This window comes from Pipistrellus hanaki, assembly GCF_964339955.1.
Source record: "Pipistrellus hanaki genome assembly, chromosome: 1".
NCBI classification, from domain to species: Eukaryota; Metazoa; Chordata; class Mammalia; order Chiroptera; family Vespertilionidae; genus Pipistrellus; species Pipistrellus hanaki.
The window spans coordinates 49,619,027-49,633,405 of record NC_140503.1 but is presented as its reverse complement, the minus strand read 5'-3'; the positions used below and the strand labels follow the sequence as shown (position 1 = coordinate 49,633,405).

At 57.8% G+C, this 14,379-nt stretch overlaps 2 protein-coding genes and 1 long non-coding RNA gene across 3 annotated transcripts in view; 1 reads left to right on the top strand and 2 right to left on the bottom strand.

The window, feature by feature from the left end:
- Positions 1-14,379, top strand: part of CGNL1 (cingulin like 1) — a 526,252-nt gene that overhangs the window by 326,645 nt on the left and 185,228 nt on the right. The window lies entirely within an intron of this gene.
- Positions 1-14,379, bottom strand: part of LOC311619811 (histone-lysine N-methyltransferase SETMAR-like) — a 136,466-nt gene that overhangs the window by 106,671 nt on the left and 15,416 nt on the right. The gene's annotated exons all lie outside the window — the stretch shown is intronic.
- LOC311633169 lies at positions 10,763-13,602 on the bottom strand. Its single transcript, XR_014796907.1, has 3 exons — positions 13,360-13,602; positions 13,101-13,271; positions 10,763-11,014 (listed from the first exon to the last, which is right to left on the bottom strand). It is a non-coding gene; the product is annotated as an uncharacterized lncRNA (long non-coding RNA).

The window sequence follows — 14,379 nt, the reverse complement described above, 5'->3', positions numbered from 1 at the left end:
GCAGAGCCTGCGGAGGGAGGTCGGCGCCAGGGGCTTGTTAGGGGGTTTCTTGGGACCCTCGCCTCGGAAGAGAAGGGCAGTGGTGGGAAGGGGGCAGTGGGCCTGTGGGTGCCCTGCCCCTGGGTGACCCCTCAGAACTGCAGAGCAGCCTTGGGGGTGGGGCCGGTCAGGCCTCCGAGCGGCCACCTGGGGAGGCGGCGGGGCTGGGGCGAGGGCGGCCCCCTCAGGCCTGGCTGTGGGCAGCACCCCAGCCGCGGAGGGGCGGGGGAGGAAGGCCCTCCTTCCTGAAGCGGGACCTCACTGCTCCTGGCACCCGTGACAGCATCCATTTCTCTTCTTTCAGCTGCAAATGTTTAAAAAATTGAGGCGACATTCACAAAGCACAAGATCATGAGACTGACCATTTTAAGGCGTACCGTTTCGTGGCATTTAGCGCATTCACAATGTTATGCAACCACCACCCAAAACAAGTCTCAGCATATGTTCACAGACCCCCCCCCCAAAACGCACCAAACAGTCACTTCTGTCCCCCTCTCCTCCCAGCCCCTGGCGACCACATCTGCTTTCCTTCTCTGCGCGTTTACCTGTTCCAGACACTTCACAAACACGGAACCCTATATGCGACCTTTTTGTGTTGGGCGTATTAGCTTCAGATATTCAATTCACCCCCACTGTACCATTCTAGTGGCCGATGCATAAATATCCCATCGGTGGATACACTGCGCTTTGTCTATGCGTTCATCCATCGGAGGGCGTCTGAGTTGTAGCATAGCCTCTTTTTAAGAAGGAGCTTAGGATCGTTGGCCGCTCCCCATCCCGGAAGCTGTGCCTTCACCGCGGCTGCCAGCAGGAGCAGCCCCTGGGCTTGCTGTGTGCGTGGGGCCTCTCACCACTGCACACCACAGTCCAGTTCTGGGGCCTGGCAGGGCCACTCTGAGCTTACGCCGCCCTCCTGCCCCCACCCGCCTGCCAGGGGGCTCAGCCCAGCCTTGCCTGTCCGGCCACACCAGGGCATTGCTGGGTGCCGCCTCTCTGTCCCAGGAACCAAGGTGAGGTTCCGGGCTTTTTGCCCCAACCCTTGGCTCGGCCCCTCTTCCATTTCCCTGGGTGCTGAGAAGGAGCGTTCCCTGCTCCCCCTCTAAGCCTTGGGCCCCCTCCTTGGCTTGAGGTCAAAGCCACCATCCTGGCAGACACAGAGGCCGCCCCCACGGCCTGCCAGGCTCAGGCCCTCGGTGACTCTCCCCATGGCCCTCTGCAGTTCTGACCCCTGCACCTCAGGGAGACACATGGCCCGGCTGGGACTCCTTTGCAGGGCCAGGGCGAATGCTGGCTGAGCCGCCACGTCCCCGGCTCCTCCTCCGGCCCCTCTGGGTTCTGTCTGCCCAGCTCACGTCCACCCTCCCTCACTCAGACCTCGTTCCCTGTTCTCAGGCGCTCATAGGTGCTCAAAGCTGCTCAAATTATGTTTGACTGAAGAACCTCTTTCTTGGAAACGTAGCCTCCTTGCCTAAGGGCCTCTGCAGAGGACCTTCATTTGTTGTCTGGTTTCACATGCATGTCTGTGACCTCCCGCAGCCCCGCCCAGTGGGCACCACGGTGCCTGCTGTTCAGATGAGGAAGCTCAGGGCGAGGCCAGCCAGTGGGAAAGGGCAGGGCCCAGATCTGTCCCTGGGGCCTCTGGGGCCAGCCTGCGCTCATCCCTGCGCTGCTTCTGCCGTGAGGTCAGCGAGGTCAGTTCAATTATGAACCTGCGATGCACCAGGGTTAATCCCAGGGTTAGTCCTGGGGGTGGCTGAGGCGCTTCGGGGGAGGAGGGCGGGGGGCTGTCAAATGACTTTTGGTCAGTCCTGCGAAGGACCACGCAGTCTCCCACCAGGGAGAGAAAGAGCCGGCGGGGCCTGTGGAAGTCTCCAGAAGAACCCCTGTGGGTGGGGGAGGAGAGAGCAGCTGTGGGGGATGGGGAAGAGGGTGTTTTCCAGGAGCTGGGAGCTTCCAGCCAGTTCCCACTGCTGTGGGGGCGCGCACACACACACACACACACACACACGTGCACACACGCGCACACACACGCACACATGCACACACGTGCCACTCCACCACCGGGAGGGTTCCTCCCTGGGCAGTGAGTGTGGAGGTGGTCTGTCTGACTCCTTTCCCATTTGGTCCAGGAGGAAGGGAAGCTTTCTGACACAGGAGACAAGAGGGAGGCCAAAAGGAGGCCTGAGCGTGGGAGGAGGCCCCCCCAGAGCGGCTTGGGAAAGGCTGGGCGGCAGCCAAGCCCCAGCCGCTGCCCGGGGAGACCAGGTGGCCAGGCTCTCCTGCCCGCAAACCTCCCAGTGGCCCAGCCTCCTCAGAAGGCCCTGGATTTGGCTCCCGCACTGATGTCCCTGGTTCCTGGGTCCTTCTGAAGCTCCTGTTAGCTCCGCCTCAGCTGCAACCTGAAGACTAGGCTCATTTCTGACATGCAGACCAGAGGCCCAGTCCTTGGAGGACACTTAGAGCGCTCACTGTACTTCCTCCCAAAGGCTCTGGGGACAGGACATGCGTTGGTTGCTATGGAGATTGCTTCCTGTAGAGTAAGTTTTCCGAAAAAAGAATGACTCACAAATTCTTTCGGAAGGAAGAGTCAGTCCTCGGGGACGACTTGATGTAATGGGTCTGAGGACCAGCTTCAACTCGTGTGCTTTCTCCCCCTTTGCATGCTTGGGCCACGGCTGCTTCCTTAGAGCCCCGCTCTGCACACGGGGTCCTTGGTGCCTGCCGCCTGCCGCCATTCACCTCCTCCCAGCATCGGAGGACAGGGGTAAATATGAGAGAAACGCCCAACCGGCCTCGCAGGGGAGTGACTGTCAGGGTCTCGCAGGGTCTTCCCGAACTCCTCTGGGCCTCCCAGGCTGGCTGCAGTTAGCACCTGAGGGTGCCAGGGGGCCTTTAACAGTCATTTGCATGTGACTGGCCAGGCAGAGAGCTTTCCCTACAATGACTCTTTGCAGGGAGGGGGGAAAGGCTGAGGTTAGCAGTGCAAACTGGAAACTGAGGTCCATGAGCAGAGGAACTGGCCCAAGACCCCACTGTATGTAAGTGACCGAGTTAGGCACAGAAGCCAGGCCTTCTAAGCCGCTGTGGCCCGTAGAGCGGGAACCAGGACACACACTTGCATGGACAAACATATTTTTGAAGAATGGGCAAAAAAAAAAGGGAAGTTAGCTGGTGAGGGCAACAAAAAGAAATACTTATGAGGGGCTAGAATTAGATTGGCATCTGATTGAGATGATCCTTCTTTTCTTTCGGAAAGAGCACTGTCCTGGGAGGCAGCTGTGTGACCTTGGCGAAGTCACTCTCCCTCTCTGGGCCTCAGCGTTCTCACCTGTCCCACGAAGGGGCTGGGCTTGAATGCGCTCAGATCCCTTCCGGTGCCCACATGCTCCCCTTCTGCACCGATGCGGGACATGCCAGTGAGGGCCCCTCCACGCTAAGGTAAGAGTTCAAGGGTTCCCTGAGCCCACAGCATCCAGCCCAAACCCCTCAGCCGGGAGCTCAAGGCGCTGTGTGATCTTGTCACAGCTCGTCTTTCCAGTCTTATCTCCACGTATTTCCTGTGGGTGACTTCCTGTCCCATCCACCCAGCCTGTGCACCCCGTGTGCCCCCTCTCCCTGCAGAGCATGCCCCCACCCCCACCAGGGCGGGGGTTAGTCCTTGGCTTTCAGTTAAGATGCCACCTCCTTCAGGAGCCCTGAGTTTGGGGTCACCATCTTCCCAATCCTGTATCTACCATGACTGCCTTCATCTGAACACATGTTGCAATTATCTAGTCATTCAATTCAACAAATATTCCTGAGTGACTAGATTGTGCTATGACAGTGACAAATTCCGACATAGTTCTGCCTTCATAGGGGGGAGAAGGAGACATCAATCCAATAACCATGTTCATGAAGGTGAAATTGCAGACAGGAGGGAGGGGGGTGTGGAGAAGGAAGAGAAGCGGGTCCCTGAGAGCTTGTCTGATACCTGGGAAGGAGGAGGAGAGGGTGGGACGGGAAGGAGGGTGTGGCTGGGGGGGAGGCGTGTGAAGGGTGAGAGGCTGGAGGAAGGCCAGGGCAGGGGAGGACTCCCCGAGAAGGGGATGGGGGTGAGCTGCTGGGTGGGCAGGGGCTAGCCCTTGGGGGCAGGGGGGTGCCTTGATCAGAGGAGCCATCTGCAGAGCCTTTGGCAGGTTCTAAGGAGGGACTGACAGATCAGATTTGTGTTTCAGAGCAATCAGTGTGGTGGCTGTGCGGAGCCTGGCCTGGAGCAGCGGTCTGCAGCCTCAGCTGTGCTGCACCACGGATCTGAGACACCCGCACCCCGGTGTCACCCACCAGGCATCGCATCCACTGGGTCCCCAGGGGGGCAGAGGGAAGAGGGGCCCAGGAGGAGAGCCTGCAGCGGGGCAGCCAGGAGAGGGGAGCACCCCGGACAGGAGCGGCAGGGTGCAGAGGGCCTTGAGGAAAGTACAGGGGTGACATTGACAGGGTTTGGCAACTGATTCCCAAGGGATGAAGGAGGAGGAAGTGTCAAGGTTGAGCCCGAGTTTCTGGCTTGTGACAGAGACAGGGGGTGGCATGTGGGGAGCAGAGAGCACGGAGAGATGGGTGCTGGGGGCCAAGGAGCAGGTCACAGGGTTCGATTCCGGTCAAGGGCATGTACCTTGGTTGTGGGCACATCCCCAGTAGGGGGTGTGCAGGAGGCAGCTGATCGATGTTTCTCGTTTATCGATGTTTCTAACTCTATCCCTCTCTCCTTCTTTCTGTAAAAAAATCAATAAAACATTAAAAAAAAAAAAAAAAAAAAAAGGGCTAAGACTGGCAGCCCGTGTGGGTCTGTTGGTAAAGATAGAGAAGTGGGCTCCATGCAGCTTGATGTCCAGCCAGGGAGAGGACGCGGCCACTGGACAGCAGGAAGGAGGCCGGGCGTGTGCCCTGGACGGAGGGTCCGGTGAGGCCCGGAGAGGGCAGTCCGGGGCGGAGGGATGTGCGGACGCGGGGAGTGACCCGCTGGGCTGTGTGGCCAGGACCTGCAGTGAGGGAGGAAAACGTGGGTTGTTCACAGGATGGGCTGAACCTACCTCTTTCGCACCGAGTTCCGCAGGCTTTCAAGCACCCCGGTCACGTTTGGCCTTTAGTTTCCCCTCTCGGGAGTCGGAGCCACTGCCTCCTGATTTTCTAACTGCAATACGGTTGGAAGTCTGAGATTTCCATCAAAAGCCTAAAAAAATAATAATCCTTGGCTGGCCTAATTCTTTCCCGAAAATACCTCACACTGACAGAAATGGTCGTTAAGCCCCTTTTCTCATTTTTCGTGCTTAAAATGTTTTCCTTAATTAAAAAGAATTGTTTACCTGATGTGGGCTCCAAAGTGCTCATTTAGTTTAACTTATCGTCTTGCTCCTTTTCCCCTTATCGTAGCCAGCAACCTGATAACGCTGTAAGTCTCTATTCTCCTGTCATCAGGCGGCACTGTCTGTCACCGAGGGAACGGGATGATGAACTTGACCATCCGCTCACGTCTATCCCAACGGGGTGGAGCCCTGCCAATCGCAAGCAGATCCCCTAACTCCAGCTGCCCTGACTTGGCTGCTTGTTCCTAGCAGAGATTTTATTGATTTATTTTTATTTTATTTTTAAAATATTTTTATTGATTTTTTACAGAGAGAAAGGGAGAGGGATAGAGAGTTAGAAACATCGATGGAAGAGAAATATCAATCAGCCGCCTCCTGCACACCCGCTACTGGGGATTTGCCCGCAACCATCGTACATGCCCTTGACCGGAATCGAACCTGGGACCCTTGAGTCCGCAGGCTGATGCTCCATCCACTGAGCCAAACCAGTTAGGGCCCTAGCAGAGATTTTAGAATGGTCTTTTTCTCAGAATACTATTTCAATTTCATTCAACTCTTGCCAACATTTGATGACAGCATTAACTGAAAATTAATGATGAATTAATGTCAGCATTTCTAAGTACCGGGTTGAATTATATAGGGACAGGCAGCCAGACTGATACATCACTGAAAGCCAGCGACCGTTGATTGACAGAATGTTTTCCATCCCTTTGGCGACCCTGGCTGAGAATGCCTCTGAGACACACCATCCGGGGGCTCGGGCCCTGGCTCAGAGGACTGTGATCGAGTCCATCTGACTCAACAAATGAGGTCCCTGGGCAGAAGCACTGTGTTCGGTCTCCTGTGGGGGCCGGGGCCAGTGTATGCAGCAGGCATCTGCTCGGTCTCCGAGGACCCAGCTGAGGGTCGCGTGTGCATGCAGTCACCGAGTCCTGGCCAAGGCAGCTTTGGGGGACCGTCTCTCAGGCCCTGAGGAAGAATTCCCGGAGGCAGGAGACCACGTTGGTGTATAAGGCCTTGGAAATCAGTGGAAGGTGGCTTCTTACGTTATATCTATAGGAACGGGGAGGCAGGAGAGGGAGGCACGGTGACTCCCGGCGCCAGGAGGCTCGATTCTGGTTCTGCCACAAGTGTCCACTGGACTTGGCAATCCAGGCCGCCGAGTGGCTCCCTCCGGAGTCACAGGACTGCACGGGGAATGCAGGAAAGTAAGGAACCTGTCCCTCACGGCTTGTCAGGCATAAAGGATGCCTTTTCCGTACTTCACTGAGCCCGGTTTCTTTATCTTTTTTTTTTTTTAATATATTTTTATTGATTTTATACAGAGAGGAAGGGAGAGAGAGAGAGTTAGAAACATCGATGAGAGAGAGTCATCGATCAGCTGCCTCTTGCACACCCCCTACTGGGGATATGCCCGAAACCAAGGTACATGCCCCTGACCGGAATCGAACCCGGGACCCTTCAGTCCTCAAGCCGACGCTCCATCCATTGAGCCAAACCAGTCCCGGCCCGGTTTCTTTATCTTGAAACATAAATTACCATGTGCCCACCCCTGGTCCCCTAGGAGAGTTGCCACGAAGAAGACGAGAATATGGACATGCAACGGCCATGCAACGTTCGGAGATCTCCACAAACAGAAAGCACTCCTGGCTGTCCTTTCTAGGTTCCTTCTCACTCAGCTTTCCCATCTTCCCGATTGCAGTTCCCTTGCTATTCCACCTGCTGTTCCCGCACCGCCGCCCGAAGGGGGCGGCCTGGCCTTCTCGCGGGTTCCCTCGCTGCCTCGGGCTCTCCCCTCTGACACTGGGGAAGCGAGGACCACAGACGAGCGTCTGCCTTCCTCCCGAAACGGCCCTCCTCAGCGTTTCTCAGCTGTGTCTGCAGAGGCGTCCCACAGGATCCTTGGCTGGCACCCGCTTTCCTTCAGCCACACAGCTCTCCGGAGTTCCTAGAGGCAGCCAGCCCGGGGCAGCCTGGGCGCTCTGGGCCAGACAGATCGCTGCTTTATCTGTGGCCGTGGCTGAGCCGTGGCTTTCTATCTACGAAGTGGAGACCATAAAGGTGCTCTCCTGGGCATCTGTGCGGATGAAGGAGAGGAAGGTAGGCGGAAGGGCCTGAACATACGTGAGTGTAGGAGCTGAACATACGTCTTTTCCTTTTTCCCTCTTTCCTGTACCTTCCCCGGCCAGCAGCCTGCAAGGCCCTGCCGCCTCTCTCTGGTTGGAGCTCCTGTCTGTTTGCAGAAGAAAGGAACTCGGCCCCTGTCTGAGCATCTGCCTGGAGAAGCCCCCGCAGGCGGCCCCTGCCTCCTGGGCCGGCCTTCTCTGCGCTGTCCCGCTGCTCCCCGTGTGGAGCTGGAGGCGGGGGGAACATCTGGATGCATCACTGAACTTGCGTGTCACATCTGGACGTGTTACACAGCCACAGCCACCACCGCACCCCGAGGCGCGGTCAGCTGGTCTGTGTGTAGGTGCCGGGGTGGCCCCAGGGGAAGGGGAGGGACTCCGAGGGCCTGGGGAAGTGGGGAGTCAGGTAGGATCTTATTATGTAGATTTAGATCAAAGCTGTTGAGACACTGCTCATAAACACCCCACTTCCTGCTGTTTTCTCAGGAGAGAAGCTGCGAGGGCTGGAAATCAAATTAAGCAGAGGCTTCCCAAGTCCCTAAACTGTTCCTTTTTTTTTTTTTTTTTTGTTAACCCTCACCCAAGGATTATTTCCCCCCATAAATCTTTAGGAGAGTAGAAGGGAGGAAAGGGGGAGAGAGAGAGAGAGAGAGAGAGAGAGAGAGAGAGAGAGAGAGAGAGAGATGGAGAGACATCTATGTGAGAGAGACACACCTGCATGTACCCAACTGGGACAGGCATCCTGCAGCCCAGGAACATGCCCTTGACTGGGAATCAAACCCTGGACGCTCTAACCACTGAGCAACTGGCCAGGGTGAGCTATTCCTTTTGAATGCAGGGCACTGGGGGACACGCGGCCTGCGCCGCATCTGTTTCATACCTGCCCCACCTCCATCCTGCAGGGGAAGAGATGCAGAGTGTGGGCTCCGGATGTGCTGGCATCACTGGCGTGCTGCGCCCTACCCCACCCCACCCGACCCCACCCCGCCCCACCTCTCCCCGCCCTGGGGCCTGCCTCCCACTGCGGGCCCCGCTCCACTTTGTCTTCAGCCACCTTTCTCCTCTTTGTTTTGTCCTCCCTGTGGCTGTCGGTGGGGTCTTGGGTCACCCTGTCCTCATAGTCTCGGTGTTCCTGAGCGTGCTCGGTGGAACACCTGTTCCTTAAGAATGTGCCCCCCAAAAGGGTCCCTGGGTTCATGTTACCCATTGAGAGCCCTGAAATCCCCACATGAGTGCTGGCGTTTTGCTCAGCTGGTTTTTCCAAACACGCCTGGGAGCAGGGCCTTTCCCATGAGCCCCCGGGGCACCTGTGGGGTGTTGGGGACCACCCCCGGGGAGGCCGGCAGGAGCGAGGCCTCGTTTGTAGGAAGGCTGTGAAGTCAACATGCACCGAGGGTAACGCTGGCATCAAAGGCCCGCGGAAAAGTGTGTGTGCTTTGCTTTAACAAAAACACGCCATTTGTGCAAGTGAGGGTCCCCACCCTTCCACCATGAAAGGTCCTTTTTAGTTCTTTCCCCAAGGGATTCTGTGTTCGCAAGCTTTCATCTGCCCAGCAAACTACATTTATTGAATAATAATTTGTCCCTTTGCGTTTTATTCTTCAAAGACATGTAACTGCCGATTAGTGCTTCTGATCAGCCGAGATACCACGCTGAGTTGATAGACTCCAGCCCAGAGCAAATACACTTAATGTTTTATTTAGTCTGGGACCTCATTGAGGGAAATGCATGCTTTTCCTTTGGGCTTTTTGAAATCTTGAAAATGGCTTGCAGACCCCCTTGCTGCCTTCACAGAGGGCAGGGCTGGGGGTGGGGGGAGCAGGGCTGGGGGTGGGGGGACCCACAGCTGCAGGGAGCGGGGGGGGGGGAGGGGGGCAGTGGTTACACGCTCCCACCAGACAGCGTGGACAGGGAGGGGCTCGGTGGCTCGGACTGAGGAGTCCAGATCCTGGGAACAGATGAGAGGCCGCTGGCCAGATGCACCCCCATGGGACTCCCCGATGTGGGCAAGAACCTGGGCGGCAGTGTCCCCTCTCTGCACCCCCAGCAGCCAGGTCCCCAGAGGGGAGCTGGGAAGAGGACAGGCCACGGGCCACCAGGCTCCTCTCCCCAAACCTCAGACACAGTTCTCATTAGTGAGCCAGCGGGCGGGGAGTGGACCCAGTTCTACTGCTGTCTGGGGGGGGGTGGGGGTGGGGGGGTGAGGGGAGTGGAGCCCTCGCAGGTGTGAAGGCCTGAGGTCCCTCCTGTTCTGTGATTAGCTCACTCCCACCTGCAGGCGCCCGCTCTCCTGGTCCCGGCCCTGCCTGGCAGTGGCCTTGCCCTTGAAGCCCAGCCCTGCTCCTCAGCTCTCTCCGTCATTAGCCGGGAGGGACCTCGCGTCTTCCCAGGAGATACAATCTGTGTCTGGCAGAAGCCCAGCTGCAAAAATAAATCTTCCCCTGAACGTTCTCCAGGCCCATGCTAGACACTCAGCTGGGCCATGCCTCTTCCCCATCTCCAAAGGCAGGCGGCTGACGCCAGGGCTCTGTGCGGCGTACACGTTATGCGGACGGACAATGGCTCTGCCCTCGGAAGGACCAGCCCGCTCTGAGCAGGGACAGTGGGAGTCCTCGAGACGGTCCCCTGCCGAGACCCGCTGCTGCCGGGCCGGAGATTGTTGGAATGGAGCCCACAGGCCGGGGCCCCAGGGCAGGGCAGCTACTGGGCAGGGCCCCTGCCCATCCCCGGCCAGTTCCCCCACTGTGGCTCTGGAGGCTCGACAGCCACACCCCTACACTCTCCTCAACACCTTCCATTCATCACTGTCAGTAAGCACGGGCACCCGGGGTGGTCAGTGCGGGCACCGGCTGGGCACCGGGCACAGTGTGGACGTGTATGATGGCACCCTGTCCACAGGCAGTGAGGAGCGAGTGAGCGACACTGGGTCACACAGGCTGCTGCAGGCTCTCAGCATTGTCTCACGTGATCTTCACCATGGCTTTGTGACCTGGGAAGGAAGGAAGGAAGGAAGGAAGGAAGGAAGGAAGGAAGGAAGGAAGGAAGGGAGGGAGGGAGGGAGGGAGGAAGGGAGGAAGGGAGGAAGGAAGGGAGGAAGAGAGGGAGGGAGCCCTTGACCGGAATCGAACCTGGGACCCTTCCGTCTGCAGGCCGACGCTCTATCCACTAAGCCAAACCAGCTAGGGCATGGGCTACTTTTTAAATGATTTACTTGTAATAACAGAAAATTAATCTTCTGAATCTAATAACCATAGCCCATCAAGTTTACAAGAATCTTTCCGTATTTGGCCACATCTCAGAACGCCTGCTGCTTGATCTCCAGAAGGTGATGTCCTGTCCTTTGGTGGTTTTTCAGTATCCGGATCCTTGTGTTTGCTTATCATCAGGGTCTTTACAATTTGCAAATGGGACACGGAAAGGCCAGGTCACTCTCTTCAGAGCACACAGCCTCGTGATCAGGAGACAGGGTGGACTCTCCATGCCCAGATCTACAGGAATGCTCCACGCGGGCTGCACAGGGAATCACGGGGTTGGGGGGGGATTGATTACACTTTTAAACTATCAACACCCCGGGCCCCACCCGCAGCCCCACAGGGTCTGATGTGACCGGCAGGGCCTGGGCCAGGGAAGCGGCTGAGAACCACCAGAGCCCGTGGCTCAGGCGCTGGCCTGGGGCAGAGACACCATCGGGCTGGGCCACTAATGTGCCGTGTGATTTGGGGCAGATCCCATCACCTCTCTGTCCGCACAAGAGAAGAGACGGTGCTGGAAGCCCTCCGGAGGGGCACCTGAGGACGGCTTTGGACCCGGGCAGCTCCCACATCCGCCCAGAGGGCGGCGGGGCACAGGGATCCTCCTCACCAGTGCCGGCCCTCCCCACTCCGTCCCAGGGCTGCTCTTCCCGGAGGACGTGGGGCTCCTCGCAGGGGAGGGGAGGTGGAGAAAGAGTAGGCTTCCAGGCCCAGTGCTCGCAGTGCCTCCCACATGGCCATGGGTGTGGCCAGCAGACCCTACGTGGCCGAAGCCACGCATCCTCAGGGCCCGCCTGGGCTCAGGGTGGCTCTGGGGCGCGGAGGGAGGCCACCTGTCCTGCGGGCTCAGCGGCCCAGGAGGGGAGGCCGGCCTGGGGCTCACAGACCGCGCCCAGCCTGACCGAGATGACGGGGTGGGTGTTCGAGGGGTGCGGGGGGGCCTCCACAGTGTGACTCTCAGGGCTGTTCTTTGTTCTCAGGCCCTGAGGGTGAGAAAGGGGTTGCAGAACAGACAGAATCGTGTTTATATTTCCCGGACTGTGAAGGTGATTTCATGTTCTTTTGTGGGTTCTCGGTGTTTCTGAGCTAGAGCTCATTTTTCTTCTGGGAGGTATTTGGGGCTCACTGGGACGTTTACAGTGCCAGAGGCTCCTCTTATGGGAGTGGAGGGGCTCAGAGCTCCAGGCTGGGCGTGGGGAGGAAGCCAGGCCGAGAATCAAAGGGCAGGAGGGTCACAATGAAGGGGCTGAGCCACCAGGAACCTCAGTCCTCCCCCTGCGGAGGGCCTGAGGCTGGCCGGCCTGGGGCCCATCTCCAGCCCCTGCGCCTTCAGCCACGGGGTCCCTGCACCTTTCTGGCTGGGATCGGAGGCCGCAGCTTTCCTGGGAGACCGGCAGCGTGTCACCAGCGGGGCCCCGAAGGCACCCGGCTTCCTCTCTGGGATCCGTGGACCTTCCCCGCCGCATCTGGTCCGCAGCCGGCCGGGCGGGCGGTGCTCCTGGCCTCGCTCCCACCGGACACGTGGCCCCGGAGCCAGGGCGCCGCGGTGTGAGAGAGCACTTCCTCAGGAAGCGGCCATAAAACTTCTCTTCCGAGCCTCTCGTCTTGCGTGGGGCCTGTGCAGTCACCGTCTACGGGAGAGAGCCTGCCTGGCCGGACAGGGAGGGAGAGGGCGGAGGTCCCGGGCTGTGGGGCCACCTGTCTGTCCTCCCAGCAGGTCCTGGCAAGGATTCGCTCCCTGACCGTCAGGCGCAGGAGCCCCGTCTCCTTCGGTTTCCCAGCTCCCACCCGGGCTTGGAAGGAAATCCCATCTGTTTTCTGCTCCCCGGAGCCCTCGGGGCTGGGGAGGGGCTTGGGCCGCTCAGAGAAGTGGGCTCTGGGCCCCCGGACGCCGCGGGCCCCGCTGGGAGGTGGCGCTTCAGTCTTGGTCCCTGTGGCAGCGGGACCATGGCGTCCAGGCTCCACCCTGGGCTCTTCATGCCCCATCCCTGTGAGCAGCCCCGGGCACCCCATGCCCATCCCGACTCCTTGGCATCTGCTGAGACCACTACGCCTGTGCCCCCTCCGCTTCCTGGCACTGTGGACCCCTTTAGGTCAAGCAGCAACGTCACAGCCCCTCTCCTCCAAGAACCTCCAGCTCCCCCCCCCCCACGCCCCAGGGGTGGGATGTGAGGGCTGCGGCCTCATTCCCAGAATGCGGGGGCCGAGGAGGAAGGAAGCTACTTTATTATCCTTTTGGGAACCCAGAGCATGAGCCAAATGACACTTCCACGCCCCCCTTCCCCCTCTTTCCCCTCACACAACCAAACCAAAACTAAACCGAAAAGACCAATTTTCTGTCTTACCAAACAGCTCACTGTATCACGTCCCTTGGCCCGGATGAAAGAGTACAGAGATGCTGGGCCCGTTGCTAGCCGATTCCCACTGGGCCAGAGTCCGGCACAGAGGTGGGCACTGCCCAGACTGGCCACAGCTGCCCACTGGCTGAGCCGCGGCCTTCACCACCACCGCTGCCCCTGCCAAAGAAAGGGTGACGTGATGAAATGGCTATCGCTGCCAGCCCCTGAAACAGAGCTGGCCTCTCCTCTCCCAGGGAATGCCCACCTGCTCGCCGAGGCTGAGGTTTCCTCCACCCACCGGCTGGATTGGACAGGCACGTGCTCACAGGGGTACCCGTATCACCGCATGTCGTTCTCACCGGAATCGTATTGTTTTCATTCTCCAGATCAGGAAATGGGTCACTTTCCCAATCCTATAACTAACAGGCTGCCAAAGTGGGTTTTAACCTGAATTGCCCATGTTCAAGATGTTATGGTCTTTCCATAATACATCCGTCGATATAGCTGAGAAACGTCATTTTTTAGACAAAAGTGCAAGAAGTGACTGCTAGTATTCACTCTTTTCATGTGTGATGACGTACAGGCAGACAATAGACAACAGGGAAAGCAATTGGACATTAGGAATGGAATAGAAGCTACTACTGTGGTTATTCTATAAATGACCACCAGGTGGCACCATTGCATAATAGCTGCATACTCCAGCGGCTCAACTACCAATGAAATGGGAAACTGCTGCCCAGGGGCGTGGCCTGCTTTCCAAAAGTCACTCCAATCACTGACAAATCTAATGAGGCTGCGTCCTGGTCCAGCCATAGCTCATGCTCTCCCTGATGAGCAGAGCTACTGTGTGAACAAGGAGCTCACTGTCAGCTCCTGTCCATTTACCAACCCATTTATTTAGCAAAGATATGCTATGTACCTAGTCGCTGCTTTAAAATATTTTTACCTTTAGGAAGGAAAGACAGAGGGGAGGGGCGAAGGGGAGGGTGGGGACATGAGAGAGAAACATTAATGTGAGACACATTGATTGGTTGCCTCCCACATGCACCCCAGACCGACCAGGCCAGGGATCAAACCTGCAATGCAGGTACATGCCCTTGACTGAAAATCAGACCTGTGACCCGTGCACAGGCCAAAACTCTAACCACTGAGCAACATGGGCCAAGACTGAACAGGTGTGTGTGTGTGTGTGTGTGTGTGTGTGTGTGTGTTGGTTTTTTTTTTTTTTTTTTTTTAATATGTTTTTATTGTTTTCAGAGAGGAAGGGTGAGGGAGGGAGAGAGAG